This window comes from Triturus cristatus, chromosome 1_1 (assembly GCF_964204655.1).
Source record: "Triturus cristatus chromosome 1_1, aTriCri1.1, whole genome shotgun sequence".
NCBI lineage: Eukaryota > Metazoa > Chordata > Amphibia > Caudata > Salamandridae > Triturus > Triturus cristatus.
The window spans coordinates 79,069,801-79,087,317 of NC_140579.1; positions in this window are offsets into that span (position 1 = coordinate 79,069,801).

Genomic DNA, 17,517 nt, shown 5'->3' on the forward strand with positions numbered 1-17,517 from the left:
CTTCTGGAAGCAAGCTGGACCATGTGATGCCAGGAGAGCACGGCCTGGGACAAAAGAGAGGATTCAGACCTCTGGAAGCAAACTGGACCATGTGATGCCAGGAGAGCACGGCCTGGGACAAAAGAGAGGATTCAGACCTCTGGAAGCAAACTGGACCATGTGATGCCAGGAGAGCACGGCCTGGGACAAAAGAGAGGATTCAGACCTCTGGAAGCAAACTGGACCACGTGATGCCAGGAGAGCACGGCCTGGGACAAAAGAGAGGATTCAGACCTCTGGAAGCAAGCTGGACCATGTGATGCCAGGAGAGCACGGCCTGGGACAAAAGAGAGGATTCAGACCTCTGGAAGCAAACTGGACCATGTGATGCCAGGAGAGCACGGCCTGGGACAAAAGAGAGGATTCTGACCTCTGGAAGCAAACTGGACCATGTGATGCCAGGAGAGCATGGCCTGGAACAAAAGTCGTGCATTAAAAGAAGACTAGAGCCATGAGCTGGAAGTGATAGTGGGAGTAGTGAACCTGTGCAGAGAGGCTCTCTGTGAGAAGGGCATCACTGCTCCCAGTCCGGCTGGGATTAGGAGTTGACATCGAAATCAGTATCACAAGTTCAGTGGCAAATCCGCAGATCTGGGGCGTCTCTCCCGAGACTCCACCTGCTCAGTGGGGAGGAAAAGGAGCACTTGGAGACTTCTGGGAGATTCGGGGAAGGATCCCCTGAGAAATCCCCATTTGTAAAGGGGCGCTCAGGATTACAAATGTGATCGCTGAAAATAGGGGTAAAAAATAAAAAAAAGTATAGAGACGATCATCATTTACACATAGTACAGCCCAAACCATGTCTTCTAACCTTCAGACTTGCTCGTATTTATGCACAGTATGGTTTACTATTGGATGAAAAGATCTCTGCAGGCATTTGCAGGCAGCACAATTCTCTTCCACCCACAAACATGCAAAGAAGACAAGTTGTGTCTTCAAAAAAGGAAAAGAATAGCTGAGTACACTTTCCAGGAGTACCAATGGGCACACAGACTGGTGAACTCAGTAACAAGTAGGATGGCAGATACACTGGAGATCACTGCGCCCACAGGAAAGAGTAGGATACACCATCCCTCTCACCTGCTTCCTAACACTGCCCCTGCCTTAAAGGTGCTGAACCACCCTCTACTCTAGTCCCCTTCTTAACACGCTTCCTACACATAAGTGAGCGATCGCGATGGGAGTTCACTATGAGTCCTGTGCTAGAAATGGCCAAAAATGTCAAATAGCTAAAGTAGTGACCGAGATTACTATATCTACGTCATTATGCGTCTTCCAACACCGAGACACTAATAGTCATATACTTTTTCCTATTATGCAATTACAGTTAATGTAAAGAAGGCATATGGTTTGAGAGCTATGTTGCTGGAACATGCAGGAAAAGTAGCTTTAGTGATGATTCACTCGTAGAGGGGTGAGCATTATTGAACCAAGCACCAGAACGCGACCGCCTTCTTTGCCCGCACCTCATAGCACCCGAGGACTGCCTCATTGGCACTGCTCACCACAATGGTTTTCGTTTCCCAACCATAGAACCCCATTTAGTTAACTGAGTTTGCGAGTTTATTTTTTTTTATTTTATAATGATGTTGTGCATTAGGTTTTAATTTGCTTTCTTTTATTGATGAACAACAGGATGAATGAACTGGTTTTAAGTTTATTGTGTTGAGTCAAAGCGTTTATTTTTGTTTGTCTTATCGTTCGAAGATTAATGGTAATATTGGTTTTGGTTCTTGTTGTGTATGGGTCGGGTCAGTTTTTTGGGGTGTGTGCCACTCAATGGCAAATAAAAACAAGCATTGGCATAGCCAATAGGTCTCGCCTTTGGGACCTCATCAGTGTTTACCATGCAGCAGACAAGCTGTGAGTTTACAAACATGAGAAAGTAGATAGTGCAGCCAATTGCACATTGTAAATAAAACTTTGGAAAATGCTGAAAAAAATACTGCAAATATTCTAATAATGTGACTGCTGTTTGGATTGTTGAATGTTATGTTGCCGCTTTGGCAACAGTCATATGGAGGGAAACTGAGAGGGATAAGGTGGTCGGTTGAGAGGATAGAAAGCTAGGGAGAAAGATAATGCATGAGAATAGGGAAAAGAGAAGTGCTTATTTTGTAAGTGAATGAGTGCCGGAGCTGAAAGATTTGCTCAGAAGCAGAGTCCAAACCAGCCGAAAGTACATGAATAAAGCGGCCGTACTCCCAAACTGATACCTGTTTGTTTCGTTTCCTCTGTAGTGTTGAGTCTGCAGAAGTGGGGGTGGGAAGGGGTGGGGGGGATTGGTTCACGCAGAGTAAAGCTGCCATGAATGCAGTTAGCAAGGGGGGCACCTCACGGAGGCGCATAAACATGTGACACTTTTTGCCGTTATATATTGTCTTAACATCCCCAGGCACTGGAAGTTTAGGCCTTAATGTATGAACTTTAAGTGTAAAGTAGGGAGAAAACCAGCTGAAAGTACATGAATAGAGCGGCCTTATTCCCAAACTGATACCTGTTCGTTTCGTTTCCTCTGGAGTGTTGAGTCTGCAGAAGTGGGGGCGGGGTTGGGAAGAGGGGGGTGAATTGGTTCACGCGGAGTAAAGCTGCCATGAATGCAGTCAGCCGAGGGGCAGCTCAAGCAGGCGCTGCAAAACACGAGGTGCGTGGAGCGAAGAGGAGGGTGGGAAGGGAGGCACGAGGCAGGAATGGAAAGAAGCGGAGCGTGGCTGATACAGAAAAGGCATGCAAACAAGGAGAAAGCAAAGAGCGTTGCTGCAGGACTCATTAGTTGTCAGCTAGAATTATTATCTGGAAGTTACTCACTACTCGGCAGCACGTGCTTTAACCGAATAAGCTACTGTCTCATTGGGATTGGGGTCACACGATCTTCCTTGGAACAGCAGTTACACACTTGGCTGGTGCACCGACTCAGTTTGCGTGCTGTGTTGGAATCTATACAGCAGGCACATGAACAGATGAGATACCATCGATTTTAGAGCCTTACAAATGGCAATAACGTTATTGTGTTTGGGGACCGCATATTTTTTGGTGTATGTCATTTTTTTCCAATAATGCAAACAGCGTTTTTTGCAAAATATAATTTTCAAGGTACCTGATTTTTTTGTTTAAGAAGCCTTTAATGTATGTGAAAACTGGCTCTGGCTCTGAGTGTCCCAAAAAGCGGTTGTCCTCGAAAAGCTTAGTAAAAACTTAGCGTGGGGTAGGGCACGTCGCGCCTAGAGAGGTACGCAGGCTGGCAAATGGTGTGCACTTTTGCGGCCACTTTGATGTTCTCAGTGGCTCACTGAGAACATCAAAACGGCCGCGAAAGTGATCATGCAGGCGGACAAATGGTGCGCGTGCCCGGTGCACATGCACTGTAGCTGGAGGCCTGAAAAGCCACTAGTTTGCACTTCCAAAACCTGGCTTACTAAAACTCTCGCTAGAGCAGCGCTAAAGCGCTGGCTCAGGCGAGACCTAACTTGCATTGGCATAGCCAATAGGTCTTGCCTTTGGGACCTTATAAGTGTTTAGTTATACAGCACAAGATCCTTGGTGCATCAACATCAACTGTTGGATGGCTAAACACTTATAAGGTCCCAAAGGCAAGACCTATTGGCTATGCCAATGCTTATTTTTTATCTGGCCATACATTAAAAATGATAAGTACGAAGTTGCCAAAGCGTTATGGCAACACAGGAATGGTATATAAGTCCCAAAGTAATAACAGAATTGGTAAAATAGGAAAATCATAAATTATACAAATTATGGAAAAATATACTATGAGCCACTGAGAAAATTATTTTAACAGCAGCAACCAGCATAAGGTTTACAGGTATTTCCCAGATATAACCTTTGATACAGAGCACGATTTCAGAACAGCAGAATGCATTGGTGGTGGATTCCGAATTATGGAAACCTTTAAATTAAACGACAAATGAAGGATGTCGTTGGTTTGAAATATGACATACGTACTCAGTGCAGGAGTAAAGCAGAGCATCTGTCATTTACAATGCTTCGGCTACTTTTTAATGCTATTGTGTAGCTTACATATTTCTTATTCAACCAACAATCAAATATCTGCATTACAAGCGGTGCCCTTAGTCTGCCAAGTAACACAAGCAAATAAATACATATGAGCAGTAGAGATGCAACCAAAGTTTGCATTCCTACTTACTAAAATACCAGTTTGTTTGTCCCCATGAATATTACCGGAAAGAACTTTATAAAATAAATAAAACACATAAACGAGAATGCATCAGTTCTTGCAAATAAGTTAAATGAACAAAGTCAAATACAGTACACAAATGTATTAAAAAGGTGTCCTTTCCTTAACAACATAAGAAGTCAGTTAGAATTTAAAAAGAAAACGTTGCTCTCATAGCCAAGAAAAGAGAATAAACATGGTTATGGGAAGCACTGGACAAACGTTACTTGTAGAATATGGCAGCTTCTAATTCAGCTAAAGAGGCTGTGTTCTAATGCTGATACATGCAGTGCACTGGAACAATTTTCAGAGTGGGGTGCTGACTTCAATGTTACATCACTGAAGTCATAGGAATTGTGAACAGTGCAAGCATCACACTAAGAGCAAATATTGCACATGAGCCACTGCTATTTAGCAGGGCAGTGGTATAGGTGGGGTCTGCAGCTGGTGGTTAATTTGAGAGCACACTGTCGCGAATATATCACCAAAGCGTGGTGTAGCAGCGCACTGTCATCACAGTCAGCACATTCTCCACTGAAATGCGCACAAAATTCGCACCAACATACTATACTGTTGTACTGATAGAACCACTTATTGCAAACTAATGTGTGTAGAAATCGTTTTTTTGCACTTATGTACAATTTCCACATCACCATGTAGTGTCTGATAAAATCTGTGCCCATCTCAGAACTTTAAAAAAAATGTGCCTCTTTTGAGCTTATTTAACTTGATATATTTATAATGTGTACAGGAATTGTACTGGTGTACAGTGCAGTGGTACAGAGAAGAGTAGTGTGGCGAAGAGTGCAGTGGTGGTGCACAGCAGTGTAGAGTATTGTAGAGTGCCGTGGAATAGAGTGCAATGGTGGAGAGTGGAGAGGTGTAGTGAAGAGTTGCGTAGTGCAGAGTGGCATAGAGTAGAGTGGCGTAGAGTGCAAAGGCGTAAAGAGCAGTAGCATGCAGTAGAGTAGAATAGAGTTGAGTGTTGTTGAGTGCAATGGTGTAGAGTGCAGTGGCATAAAGTGGAGTAGAGTGGCGTAGAGTGCAGTAGTGCAGAATTGAGTAGAGTGGCATTTAGTGCAGTAGTGCACAGTAGAGTAGAGTGGCACAGAGTGCACCTGTGCACAGTAGAATAAAGTGGTGTAAAGTAGAGTGGCATAGAGTGCAGTGGAAGAGAGTACAGTGGTCAAGAGTGCAGTGGCATAGAGTAGAGTGGCCAAGAGTGCAGTGGCATAGAGTACAGTGGCATAGAGTAGAGTAGTCAAGAGTGCAGTGGAACAGAGTAGAGTGGTCAAGAGTGCAGTGGAGTAGAGTGGCCAAGAGTGCAGTGACACACATTAGAGTGGTCAAGAGTGCAGTGTCACAGAGTAGAGTGGTCAAGAGTGCAGTGACACAGTGTAGAGTGGTCAAGAGTGCAGTGGCACAGAGTAGAGTGTTCAAGAGTGCAGTGGTATAGAGTAGAGTGGCCAAGAGTGCAGAGGCACAGAGTAGAGTGGTCAAGAGTACAGTGGCATAGAGTAGAGTGGTCAAGAGTGCAGTGGCACAGAGCAGAGTGGTCAAGAGTGCAGTGGCATAGAATAGAGTGGTCAAGAGTGCAGTAGCACAGAGTAGAGTAGTCAAGAGTGCAGTGGCACAGCGTAGAGTGGTCAAGAGTGCAGTAGCACAGAGTAGAGTGGTCAAGAGTGCAGTAGCACAGAGTAGAGTGGTCAAGAGTGCAGTGGCATAGAGTAGAGTGGTCAAGAGTGCAGTGGCACAGAGCAAAGTGGTCAAGAGTGCAGTGGCATAGAATAGAGTGGTCAAGAGTGCAGTGGCAGAGAGTAGAGTGGTCAAGAGTGCAGTGGCACAGAGCAGAGTGGTCAAGAGTGCAGTGGCATAGGATAGAGTGGTCAAGAGTGCAGTGGCACAGAGTAGAGTGGTCAAGGGTGCAGTGGCACAGAGTAAAGTGTTCAATAGTGCAGTGGCACAGTTTAGAGTGGTCAAGAGTGCAGTGGCAGAGAGTAGAGTGGTCAAGAGTGCAGTGGCACAGAGTAGAGTGGCCAAGAGTGCAGTGGCACAGAGTAGAGTGGTCAAGAGTGCAGTGGCATAGAGTAGAGTGGCCAAGAGTGCAATGGCACAGAATAGAGTGGTCAAGAGTGCAGTGACACAGAGTAGAGTGGTCAAGGGTACAGTGGCACAGAGTAGAGTGTTCAATAGTGCAGTGGCATAGAGTAGAGTGGTTAAGGGTGCAGTGGCACAGAGTAGAGTGTTCAATAGTGCAGTGGCATAGAGTAGAGTGGTCAAGAATTTCAGTGGCACAGAGTAGAGTGGTCAAGAGTTCAGTGGCACAGAGTAGAGTGGTCAAGAGTGCAGTGGCACAGAGTAGAGTGGTCAAGAGTGCAGTGGCACAGAGTAGAGTGGTCAAGAGTGAAGTGGCATAGAGTAGAGTGTTCAAGAGTGCAGTGGCACAGAGTAGAGTGGTCAAGAGTGCAGTGGCACAGAGTAGACTGGTCAAGAGTGCAGTGGCACAGTGTAGAGTGGTCAAGAGTGCAGTGGCACATAGTAGAGTGTTCAAGAGTGCAGTGGCATAGAGTAGAGTGGCCAAGAGTGCAGTGGCACAGAGTAGAGTGGTCAAGAGTGCAGTGGCACAGAGTAGAGTGGTCAAGAGTGCAGTGGCACAGCGTAGAGTGGTCAAGAGTGCAGTGGCACAGAGTAGAGTGGTCAAGAGTGCAGTGGCATAGAGTAGAGTGGTCAAGAGTGCAGTAGCACAGAGTAGAGTGGTCAAGAGTGCAGTGGCATAGAGTAGAGTGTTCAAGAGTGCAGTGGCACAGAGTAGAGTGGTCAAGAGTGCAGTGGCACAGAGTAGACTGGTCAAGAGTGCAGTGGCACAGTGTAGAGTGGTCAAGAGTGCAGTGACACATAGTAGAGTGTTCAAGAGTGCAGTGGCATAGAGTAGAGTGGCCAAGAGTGCAGTGGCACAGAGTAGAGTGGTCAAGAGTGCAGTGGCACAGAGTAGAGTGGTCAAGAGTGCAGTGGCACAGCGTAGAGTGGTCAAGAGTGCAGTGGCACAGAGTAGAGTGGTCAAGAGTGCAGTGGCATAGAGTAGAGTGGTCAAGAGTGCAGTGGCATAGAGTAGAGTGGCCAAGAGTGCAATGGCACAGAATAGAGTGGTCAAGAGTGCAGTGACACAGAGTAGAGTGGTCAAGGGTACAGTGGCACAGAGTAGAGTGTTCAATAGTGCAGTGGCATAGAGTAGAGTGGTCAAGGGTGCAGTGGCACAGAGTAGAGTGTTCAATAGTGCAGTGGCATAGAGTAGAGTGGTCAAGAATTTCAGTGGCACAGAGTAGAGTGGTCAAGAGTTCAGTGGCACAGAGTAGAGTGGTCAAGAGTGCAGTGGCACAGAGTAGAGTGGTCAAGAGTGCAGTGGCACAGAGTAGAGTGGTCAAGAGTGCAGTGGCGCAGAGTAGAGTGGTCAAGAGTGCAGTGGCACAGCGTAGAGTGGTGAAGAGTGCAGTAGCACAGCGTAGAGTAGTCAAGAGTGCAGTGGCACAGAGTAGAGTGGTCAAGAGTGCAGTGGCACTGAGTAGAGTGGTCAAGAGTGCAGTAGCACAGAGTAGTGTGGTCAAGAGTGCAGTGACACATAGTAGAGTGTTCAAGAGTGCAGTGGCATAGAGTAGAGTGGCCAAGAGTGCAGTGGCACAGAGTAGAGTGGTCAAGAGTGCAGTGGCACAGAGTAGAGTGGTCAAGAGTGCAGTGGCACAGCGTAGAGTGGTCAAGAGTGCAGTGGCACAGAGTAGAGTGGTCAAGAGTGCAGTGGCATAGAGTAGAGTGGTCAAGAGTGCAGTAGCACAGAGTAGAGTGGTCAAGAGTGCAGTGGCATAGAGTAGAGTGTTCAAGAGTGCAGTGGCACAGAGTAGAGTGGTCAAGAGTGCAGTGGCACAGAGTAGACTGGTCAAGAGTGCAGTGGCACAGTGTAGAGTGGTCAAGAGTGCAGTGACACATAGTAGAGTGTTCAAGAGTGCAGTGGCATAGAGTAGAGTGGCCAAGAGTGCAGTGGCACAGAGTAGAGTGGTCAAGAGTGCAGTGGCACAGAGTAGAGTGGTCAAGAGTGCAGTGGAACAGCGTAGAGTGGTCAAGAGTGCAGTGGCACAGAGTAGAGTGGTCAAGAGTGCAGTGGCATAGAGTAGAGTGGTCAAGAGTGCAGTGGCATAGAGTAGAGTGGCCAAGAGTGCAATGGCACAGAATAGAGTGGTCAAGAGTGCAGTGACACAGAGTAGAGTGGTCAAGGGTACAGTGGCACAGAGTAGAGTGTTCAATAGTGCAGTGGCATAGAGTAGAGTGGTCAAGGGTGCAGTGGCACAGAGTAGAGTGTTCAATAGTGCAGTGGCATAGAGTAGAGTGGTCAAGAATTTCAGTGGCACAGAGTAGAGTGGTCAAGAGTTCAGTGGCACAGAGTAGAGTGGTCAAGAGTGCAGTGGCACAGAGTAGAGTGGTCAAGAGTGCAGTGGCACAGAGTAGAGTGGTCAAGAGTGCAGTGGCGCAGAGTAGAGTGGTCAAGAGTGCAGTGGCACAGCGTAGAGAGGTGAAGAGTGCAGTAGCACAGCGTAGAGTAGTCAAGAGTGCAGTGGCACAGAGTAGAGTGGTCAAGAGTGCAGTGGCACTGAGTAGAGTGGTCAAGAGTGCAGTAGCACAGAGTAGTGTGGTCAAGAGTGCAGTGGCATAGAGTAGAGTGGTCAAGAGTGCAGTGGCACAGAGCAGAGTGGTCAAGAGTGCAGTGGCATAGAGTAGAGTGGTCAAGGTTGCAGTGGCACAGAGTAGAGTAGTCAAGAGTGCAGTGGCACAGCGTAGAGTGGTCAAGAGTGCAGTAGCACAGAGTAGAGTGGTCAAGAGTGCAGTAGCACAGAGTAGAGTGGCCAAGAGTGCAGTGGCATAGAGTAGAGTGGTCAAGAGTGCAGTGGCACAGAGCAAAGTGGTCAAGAGTGCAGTGGCATAGAATAGAGTGGTCAAGAGTGCAGTGGCAGAGAGTAGAGTGGTCAAGAGTGCAGTGGCACAGAGCAGAGTGGTCAAGAGTGCAGTGGCATAGGATAGAGTGGTCAAGAGTGCAGTGGCACAGAGTAGAGTGGTCAAGGGTGCAGTGGCACAGAGTAAAGTGTTCAATAGTGCAGTGGCACAGTTTAGAGTGGTCAAGAGTGCAGTGGCAGAGAGTAGAGTGGTCAAGAGTGCAGTGGCACAGAGTAGAGTGGCCAAGAGTGCAGTGGCGCAGAGTAGAGTGGTCAAGAGTGCAGTGGCACAGCGTAGAGAGGTGAAGAGTGCAGTAGCACAGCGTAGAGTAGTCAAGAGTGCAGTGGCACAGAGTAGAGTGGTCAAGAGTGCAGTGGCACTGAGTAGAGTGGTCAAGAGTGCAGTAGCACAGAGTAGTGTGGTCAAGAGTGCAGTGGCATAGAGTAGAGTGGTCAAGAGTGCAGTGGCACAGAGCAGAGTGGTCAAGAGTGCAGTGGCATAGAGTAGAGTGGTCAAGGGTGCAGTGGCACAGAGTAGAGTAGTCAAGAGTGCAGTGGCACAGCGTAGAGTGGTCAAGAGTGCAGTAGCACAGAGTAGAGTGGTCAAGAGTGCAGTAGCACAGAGTAGAGTGGCCAAGAGTGCAGTGGCATAGAGTAGAGTGGTCAAGAGTGCAGTGGCACAGAGCAAAGTGGTCAAGAGTGCAGTGGCATAGAATAGAGTGGTCAAGAGTGCAGTGGCAGAGAGTAGAGTGGTCAAGAGTGCAGTGGCACAGAGCAGAGTGGTCAAGAGTGCAGTGGCATAGGATAGAGTGGTCAAGAGTGCAGTGGCACAGAGTAGAGTGGTCAAGGGTGCAGTGGCACAGAGTAAAGTGTTCAATAGTGCAGTGGCACAGTTTAGAGTGGTCAAGAGTGCAGTGGCAGAGAGTAGAGTGGTCAAGAGTGCAGTGGCACAGAGTAGAGTGGCCAAGAGTGCAGTGGCACAGAGTAGAGTGGTCAAGAGTGCAGTGGCATAGAGTAGAGTGGCCAAGAGTGCAATGGCACAGAATAGAGTGGTCAAGAGTGCAGTGACACAGAGTAGAGTGGTCAAGGGTACAGTGGCACAGAGTAGAGTGTTCAATAGTGCAGTGGCATAGAGTAGAGTGGTCAAGGGTGCAGTGGCACAGAGTAGAGTGTTCAATAGTGCAGTGGCATAGAGTAGAGTGGTCAAGAATTTCAGTGGCACAGAGTAGAGTGGTCAAGAGTTCAGTGGCACAGAGTAGAGTGGTCAAGAGTGCAGTGGCACAGAGTAGAGTGGTCAAGAGTGCAGTGGCACAGAGTAGAGTGGTCAAGAGTGAAGTGGCATAGAGTAGAGTGTTCAAGAGTGCAGTGGCACAGAGTAGAGTGGTCAAGAGTGCAGTGGCACAGAGTAGACTGGTCAAGAGTGCAGTGGCACAGTGTAGAGTGGTCAAGAGTGCAGTGACACATAGTAGAGTGTTCAAGAGTGCAGTGGCATAGAGTAGAGTGGCCAAGAGTGCAGTGGCACAGAGTAGAGTGGTCAAGAGTGCAGTGGCACAGAGTAGAGTGGTCAAGAGTGCAGTGGCACAGCGTAGAGTGGTCAAGAGTGCAGTGGCACAGAGTAGAGTGGTCAAGAGTGCAGTGGCATAGAGTAGAGTGGTCAAGAGTGCAGTAGCACAGAGTAGAGTGGTCAAGAGTGCAGTGGCATAGAGTAGAGTGTTCAAGAGTGCAGTGGCACAGAGTAGAGTGGTCAAGAGTGCAGTGGCACAGAGTAGACTGGTCAAGAGTGCAGTGGCACAGTGTAGAGTGGTCAAGAGTGCAGTGACACATAGTAGAGTGTTCAAGAGTGCAGTGGCATAGAGTAGAGTGGCCAAGAGTGCAGTGGCACAGAGTAGAGTGGTCAAGAGTGCAGTGGCACAGAGTAGAGTGGTCAAGAGTGCAGTGGCACAGCGTAGAGTGGTCAAGAGTGCAGTGGCACAGAGTAGAGTGGTCAAGAGTGCAGTGGCATAGAGTAGAGTGGTCAAGAGTGCAGTGGCATAGAGTAGAGTGGCCAAGAGTGCAATGGCACAGAATAGAGTGGTCAAGAGTGCAGTGACACAGAGTAGAGTGGTCAAGGGTACAGTGGCACAGAGTAGAGTGTTCAATAGTGCAGTGGCATAGAGTAGAGTGGTCAAGGGTGCAGTGGCACAGAGTAGAGTGTTCAATAGTGCAGTGGCATAGAGTAGAGTGGTCAAGAATTTCAGTGGCACAGAGTAGAGTGGTCAAGAGTTCAGTGGCACAGAGTAGAGTGGTCAAGAGTGCAGTGGCACAGAGTAGAGTGGTCAAGAGTGCAGTGGCACAGAGTAGAGTGGTCAAGAGTGCAGTGGCGCAGAGTAGAGTGGTCAAGAGTGCAGTGGCACAGCGTAGAGTGGTGAAGAGTGCAGTAGCACAGCGTAGAGTAGTCAAGAGTGCAGTGGCACAGAGTAGAGTGGTCAAGAGTGCAGTGGCACTGAGTAGAGTGGTCAAGAGTGCAGTAGCACAGAGTAGTGTGGTCAAGAGTGCAGTGACACATAGTAGAGTGTTCAAGAGTGCAGTGGCATAGAGTAGAGTGGCCAAGAGTGCAGTGGCACAGAGTAGAGTGGTCAAGAGTGCAGTGGCACAGAGTAGAGTGGTCAAGAGTGCAGTGGCACAGCGTAGAGTGGTCAAGAGTGCAGTGGCACAGAGTAGAGTGGTCAAGAGTGCAGTGGCATAGAGTAGAGTGGTCAAGAGTGCAGTAGCACAGAGTAGAGTGGTCAAGAGTGCAGTGGCATAGAGTAGAGTGTTCAAGAGTGCAGTGGCACAGAGTAGAGTGGTCAAGAGTGCAGTGGCACAGAGTAGACTGGTCAAGAGTGCAGTGGCACAGTGTAGAGTGGTCAAGAGAGCAGTGACACATAGTAGAGTGTTCAAGAGTGCAGTGGCATAGAGTAGAGTGGCCAAGAGTGCAGTGGCACAGAGTAGAGTGGTCAAGAGTGCAGTGGCACAGAGTAGAGTGGTCAAGAGTGCAGTGGCACAGCGTAGAGTGGTCAAGAGTGCAGTGGCACAGAGTAGAGTGGTCAAGAGTGCAGTGGCATAGAGTAGAGTGGTCAAGAGTGCAGTGGCATAGAGTAGAGTGGCCAAGAGTGCAATGGCACAGAATAGAGTGGTCAAGAGTGCAGTGACACAGAGTAGAGTGGTCAAGGGTACAGTGGCACAGAGTAGAGTGTTCAATAGTGCAGTGGCATAGAGTAGAGTGGTCAAGGGTGCAGTGGCACAGAGTAGAGTGTTCAATAGTGCAGTGGCATAGAGTAGAGTGGTCAAGAATTTCAGTGGCACAGAGTAGAGTGGTCAAGAGTTCAGTGGCACAGAGTAGAGTGGTCAAGAGTGCAGTGGCACAGAGTAGAGTGGTCAAGAGTGCAGTGGCACAGAGTAGAGTGGTCAAGAGTGCAGTGGCGCAGAGTAGAGTGGTCAAGAGTGCAGTGGCACAGCGTAGAGTGGTGAAGAGTGCAGTAGCACAGCGTAGAGTAGTCAAGAGTGCAGTGGCACAGAGTAGAGTGGTCAAGAGTGCAGTGGCACTGAGTAGAGTGGTCAAGAGTGCAGTAGCACAGAGTAGTGTGGTCAAGAGTGCAGTGGCATAGAGTAGAGTGGTCAAGAGTGCAGTGGCACAGAGTAGAGTGGTCAAGAGTGCAGTGGCATAGAGTAGAGTGGTCAAGGGTGCAGTGGCACAGAGTAGAGTGGTCAAGAGTGCAGTGGCATAGAGTAGAGTGGTCAAGAGTGCAGTGGCACAGAGTAGAGTGGTCAAGAGTGCAGTGGCACAGAGTAGATTGGTCAAGAGTGCAGTGGCACAGAGTAGAGTGATCAAGAGTGCAGTGGCATAGAGTAGAGTGGTCAAGAGTGCAGTGGCACAGAGTAGAGTGGTCAAGAGTGCAGTGGCACAGAGTAGAGTGGTCAAGAGTGCAGTGGCACAGCGTAGAGTGGTCAAGAGTGCAGTGGCACAGAGTAGCGTGGTCAAGAGTGCAGTGGCACAGAGTAGAGAGTAGCGTGGTCAAGAGTGCAGTGGCACAGAGTAGCGTGGTCAAGAGTGCAGTGGCCGCATACTATAGGATTGCTCTTCGTGCGACAGAGATCTGTCAGTGGATTTGGATTCGGATGTGTTATACCACAGTACTAGACTGCCAGTTACAGCTTGCAGTCCTGAAGAAGTCCTGAGGCGCTCCCTCCTACGACGAAACACCTGTTGGCTGGCTATAAAAGCAAAGGAAGAAGCCAATGGGCAGAAAATAAAAAGAAAACTTTTTAATTGTGATCTTCCATTCTCTACAACTGTACTGATTATTGTAATATCTAGACTCATATCATCATTGCGTGTGCTAGAGCTGTGTATTGTGTTCACATTGTCTGCTCATCGATTAACGCTGATTGCTACTACATTTCTGGTCCTGAGGATGACCCTTTTCAAATTAATTTCTCCAGCACCAAACCACACACGTGGACGGATTTCAGTTACATGCATGCACACACTGCACTCTCGATGTGAGCCATGCTATGAACGTCTGCAGTTATATCATCCCCCAGTTCTGCATTTATGTTTTATTTATAGCACTGTGCACATCTGTCTCACCACTGTCACAGTTTACTTGCACTGCGCTATGTTGAAAAATGAGTTCATTGCAAAATAGAAGTAGGCATACAAGGAATAAATGTAGTGTTTAAGCACAATATACTGGATGGTAAAATAGAGTTGGCGAAGGGAGTTTAATTCTTCTTCCCAGGGAGCCATCGTTGTTGTTTATATCATCATAAGCCAGGGCCACTCTCTGGAAGCCGTCCACGATGCTCAGCTCCGGACCCCATATCAGCAATCAGAAGACAGACTCCGAAATTGGAAGCAGAGGCAGCCGCCGGCAGGCGCCAGGGGCCCACCACTCCCTCCCCTCTCAGGTCTTTTTATATTCCATGGGAAACCCGCAGACGCTAAAAAGAGGCAGACAAGTGGAATATCCCAAGGGCTGGAGAGCTCGGGCGCACAGGGGCGTGCACTTGAGTTTCACTTCATGACGCACGCACACTGCGAACAGAGGGGCATATTATCAACGGCCAGTGATAATTATTGCTGGCCGTGCTTAGCGATAACTTTTTTATCGCAGGCTATCTCTGGAATGTATCGCCCTGGTAGCACGTTATTGACAACGTGTTTCTCCAGGGCAATAAAAATTCCAGAGATAGCGAGGTTATCTCCGTTTTGCAGGGAACATTGCTGGTTTTCCAGCGATGTTCCCTGCAAAACGGCGATACCCTTGCTGATACGACCCTGTGGTCGTATCAGCATAATCCACCCCCTATGTAAAGCATAGGTAAGTCTGGATTTTAGCAGACGTTAGTTTTTGGCGAAAACAGCCATTTTCGCCAAAACATAACGTGTGCTGAAATCTGTGGGCTGCCTTGTAAATATTGTGCTGTGAACATCAGCGATATTTTCAAGGTAGTCCATCTGGGGAACGCCCAGTGACGCCCACTTTGCATCTCATTAGAGATGCAAAGGGAGGCGTTGGGAAAAAGGGTGCTAACATGCGATTATGCATGTTAGCACCCTCTTGTAAATAGGGCGATATTTTTATCTCCACTTTTTTGGCTTTTTAAGCCAAAAAAGCGGACATAAAGCCCTTGTAAATATGCCCCAGAATCTCCTCCGAGCCCGTAGTGGGACTGGTGCTCATCAAAGAGGCCAGGTTGGAAGAAGCCGGAAAGTCCACCACAGCAGTGCGCGCCTCTCAAGCGCTAGGTTAGTCTGTTAGCGTGAATGTTGGCGCTTTGAAGGCAATGTAGTAAGATATTATTTTGTATCAAACTGCCGAGGGGACGCACTGACGTCACAGAGACTAGGATATCACAGAGTTTTGGGGGCCCTTCTTGAAACCTATAATAGCACAGGTGTAAGTAGTTTGTGCTCTGTAGTACTAGGCACAACGTCCTGCACGGACGTCGCAGAGTAAAGTTGATAGCAAAAGAGCAGCATGTGCTTGTCACACCACAGTGCACCTGATTAAACAGACACTAAAGGGCAGATTTCCAAGGACCTTGCGCCACTTTTGCGTCACTTTTCCCATGTTAAAAATATAGAAGCGTCTCCCGCCCCCTCGCCGCTCTCCCCTCGCCCTCTGAATGCCAGGCTCTCATTCGCGCTTGCTGCAGGTAGAGCGTGAGCCTGCGATGAACTCTCGCCGCAGCAGTGTGTTTGTATTCTCTGTTCAAGGGCCGACGCGGCCTGTCTGAAGACAACGGGGCAATATAAACACCGAGGCTGGAATCTGCTGAAAGAAGGAAAGCAAAATACACATCTACGCTCTTCCTCTCCGACACCATTGTTGTCCTGACATCACAGCTTTATGTATTACTAAGTGCAAGTCCCTCTGGACTTATGCATTGGACAGACTGCCAGTTAAATATTGCAACAGAGGATTGTATCAAATAACTCTTGTTCTGGTGTTGTTGCCATTGCAAACTACTGGTGAGTACGTCATGCCAACTGAATCAAGCTGCTAAAAGCCAGTCAGCACATGTGATTTCACCTGTGCCCTACAATTCTGTAATGTCTCCTTATCTTAACACAAGCTTATATGGTCAAGTTAAAGGTCGTTTGTCAAATGCTATATTTTAGTTAAACTTAAACTGTTCAGATCATGAAAAAAGGAGAACAGTATTATAGGCCTGCATGCGCACACACGTAGAGTACAAGTGATGCAAAATCAGCACCTATTTCAAGTGTCCATACATCTGATAAAACAGACACCAAGACCTCTGGCAAGGATGGCTGGAGCACACGCTTGAGTGTGAGAGTTTACATTAGTAAACCCTCTCAATCATTTCTGGACTACCCATGTTCATCTGATAGATCATCCCAGGCACATCTGAACCCTGCCCTCTGGGCTCATGGTGATGAAACCTTCAAGAGTAATGAAAACCCACCATCAAGAAAGAAAAGAATCTGAACAAAACTTGCCTCCAGTGGCAGCAACTCCCTTGATTTACGCCACGCCTTGGAAGCGCTCCAGTGCTTCCTATGTGCCATTAGTGCAGAAGCCCTCCTGGAAGAATGGGCATAACTCATCTAAAAGAACCTTCTTCCTTTTTCAGTCCTTCGCTTTCAACCTCCATAGCCTCAGTCTTTCCAAGGAATCATGATGGTGAGGAGGAAACTGCAGAGGAGATGGGGAGATTGAAGCAGAATCTCCTGCGACACGATCATTGAGACCAGAAGAGGATCCCAGCGAGAGTAGGAGCCATGCCAGAGCGCCTGCGACACGATCATTGAGATCAGAAGAGGATCCCAGCGAGAGTAGGGGCCATGCCAGAGCACCTGCGACACCATCATTGAGCTCAGAAGAGGATCCAAGCGAGAGTAGGGGCCATGCCAGAGCGCCTGCGACACCATCATTGAGCTCAGAAGAGGATCCCAGCGAGAGTAGGGGCCATGCCAGAGCGCCTGCGACACCATCATTGAGACCAGAAGAGGATCCCAGCGAGAGTAGGGGCTATGCCAGAGCGCCTGCGACACCATCATTGAGACCAGAAGAGGATCCCAGCGAGAGTAGGGGCCATGCCAGAGCGCCTGCGACACCATCATTGAGCTCAGAAGAGGATCCCAGCGAGAGTAGGGGCCATGCCAGAGCACCTGCGACACCATCATTGAGACCAGAAGAGGATCCCAGCGAGAGTAGGGGCCATGCCAGAGCGCCTGCGACACCATCATTGAGCTCAGAAGAGGATCCCAGCGAGAGTAGGGGCTATGCCAGAGCGCCTGCGACACCATCATTGAGATCAGAAGAGGATCCTACCGAGAGTAGGGGCCGTGCCAGAGCGCCTGCGACACCATCATTGAGATCAGAAGAGGATCCCAGCGAGAGTAGGGGCCATGCCAGAGCGCCTGCGACACCATCATTGAGATCAGAAGAGGATCCTACCGAGAGTAGGGGCCATGCCAGAGCGCCTGCGACACCATCATTGAGATCAGAAGAGGATCCCAGCGAGAGTAGGGGCCATGCCGGAGCGCATGCGACACCATCATTGAGATCAGAAGAGGATCCCAGCGAGAGTAGGGGCCATGCCAGAGCGCCTGCGACACCATCATTGAGATCAGAAGAGGATCCAAGCGAGAGTAGGGGCCATGCCAGAGCGCCTGCGACACCATCATTGAGCTCAGAAGAGGATCCCAGCGAGAGTAGGGGCCATGCCAGAGCGCCTGCGACACGATCATTGAGATCAGAAGAGGATCCCAGCGAGAGTAGGGGCCATGCCAGAGCGCCTGCGACACCATCATTGAGC